Below are 2,485 nucleotides of genomic sequence, written 5' to 3'. Positions count from 1 at the left end.
GGGGGGGTGTCTAACTAAGGGTTAATAGCGCTGTAGTGTGGCTAACATGACTCCAGGATTTGCTGCCTCCCTGACAGTTTAGAGATGTCTGTAGGCTCTGTCTTCTTTGAGGCTGTGAGGAGACAGGTGGACAGACAGACGCGTTGGAAAACCACGGCCGTGTCACCTAGGGATGCCACACACCTCCTGCTGTCCCCCACATCCCCGCTTTCCCTGGAAGGTGGCTTTGCCCGTCTTAAATTGTTAACCAGAACTCATCAAACAAGCCGACACAAGGTGCGTTTCCAGAGGACAGGCTCGCGGGCATGGCGGAAAGACAGGGAAATCCGACACTGAACAGGACTGGGGGGGGAGGGAGGGGACAAGAAAAAGAGCTGCCTCCGTAACTTGTTGAGAGAGAGACTCGTTTGTGCTGTCCCACCATCGCCTAGAGATGTTGCTTTCCAAGCGCCTCGCACACGCAGAGGGTGATAACTGATGGCCTGATCTCACTGACTGTCACAGGCGTATCTATCAAATCAATCGGTATCGCGTGACTCATTTGCCGCGATGTTTGCCCAGCCTCAGAGCTGCCGGAGCTCCGGCCCTAGCGATGACTGTTTTCTCTCTCTCTACATAACGGAGCGGGGGAGCCAGAGAAAATGTAGGTGTCAACCCTCCCTCTCTCCACTGACTTGAAAAACCGCAGAGTCCCCACCACCCCCATCCAGCTGTGGGCCTGGTCAGGGACAACGCTTCGTGGTTTTGGGGCTTCCACATCACTGCGATCAAAACCAGGGGGAGACATTGCCAGCGACCGAGCAAACACCCGCCTCGCCTCGCCTCGCCCCGGCATCTCGCGGGCTGGGAGCTCTTCATCTCAGCATTGCTTTTCTTTTTTTAAAAAAAAATCTAATCCCATATGCTGCTTTTCTATCCTACTTTATGGTTTAATCTCGTGGCAGTGCCCGGCTCTGGCTTGGTAACCACCGCGTGTATTTCTTTATGCAACCAATACCGCTAAGGAACTGATTGAAAAATCTGTAGCAACCTAACGGTGCTGAAGTTGTGATTCTGCAAGGGGTGGTGGGGGTTGGGGGGTGTCCTTTGGTGAGACAAACAGGCAGATTTTTCCCATGAATAGTAATAATAACAACAATGAATAATAAAAAAAATCGGGTAATTTCCACTGCACACGCCGACCGAGTGTCGTTTGAATGGAACAAGCCCTCCCTGAAAATGCAACACCACCACCCGCCTCTCCTTTTAAACTCCTACTCAGGGCCATGGTGGTTTCTTCCGAAGAAACAAAAACAAAATCAAAACTTGTTTCTCCCGAGCTAAAAACCCTCTCCCGACGCCACTTCACAGGCGGAAAAAATCAAGCAACATTTTACAGCTTCTCCAATGTAGTTCGTGTCTCTCGGTGTGATAGAAGTCTTGGAAAGACGGAGGGCTTTGAAGTTGCTCTGTAAAAATCATGTGGATCGCTTTGGGAGAGCAGGGAAAGTTAAAGAATGATCCGGGAGCTTCTCAATTGTTTGAGAGAGAGAGAGAGAGAGAACAGCGGCCATTTAAATAAATAAAAAATGTCTGCACTGGCCTCTAGATATTGCAGGGCTGGGGGAACAGACTGAATCAGATAATTAAAACCACCACAAGAGCAGAATTTATCAATAAACGTGTGCAACGCAACATCCAGTCTGTGAACTTCCGCTTTGCCCTCTTAAATGAGCCATTCACTTAAAGGCTATTATGGGGGAATTAATAAATTACACAGCGAATTATTAAATCCAGATAATTACAAGGAATAAGTAAGTAATCATTAGTTATCTCAGCTAATTACTGCGGGTCAGAACGAGCTGGAATGTGAAATCCTCCTCGGGAATTGAAATTAACTTTGCACAGTGAGTCTCTCTGCTTGACATCCCTACTCTGTAGGCACATGGCAGCTCCCCTGTGAGCCTGGCTTTCTATTTAACTTGGAGAGAATGGAAATAAAATTAAGTGGCGATGTGATAATAGGAAAGCTGCTTAGAAAGCAAACGCCCTGGGTTTTATTTTTTACCTTTTACTGCCTGGAGATAGAAAGCTCTCTAGTCGCCAGAATAAAAAAAAAAAAATAGAAAAAAAGAAAAGAAAAGAAAGAAAAAAGAACCCCCCACAACAAAACAAAACAAAACAAAAGCCCCAAACCGCTTGCAATTAGACAGCTTTCCCCCAGTACCTGCCTGTCCCGCACATGCAGATGAATAACAAGCGGAGCTGGCTGAGGTCCGATCAGCCTCCCTCTTGCTGCCCGGGAGGGCAGCCCGGACAGAGCAGCTTTCGGGAATCAGTGGGCTTTGTTTTGGAGACAATCGGCTTTCATCTCCTAACTGGAGACCTCTCATTAGAGCAGCCTTGTTTCTTCTGCTGATCTTGCGCCAGATCTCCCCAAGAGCCAGTGTCATTCCCCCCCCCCCCCCCCCCCCCCCCCCCTTTCTCTCTCCTTTTTCTTTCTTTT

This window comes from Alligator sinensis, unplaced genomic scaffold (genome assembly GCF_000455745.1).
Source record: "Alligator sinensis unplaced genomic scaffold, ASM45574v1 scaffold169_2, whole genome shotgun sequence".
NCBI classification, from domain to species: Eukaryota; Metazoa; Chordata; order Crocodylia; family Alligatoridae; genus Alligator; species Alligator sinensis.
Note: the sequence above shows the minus strand (reverse complement) of the source record.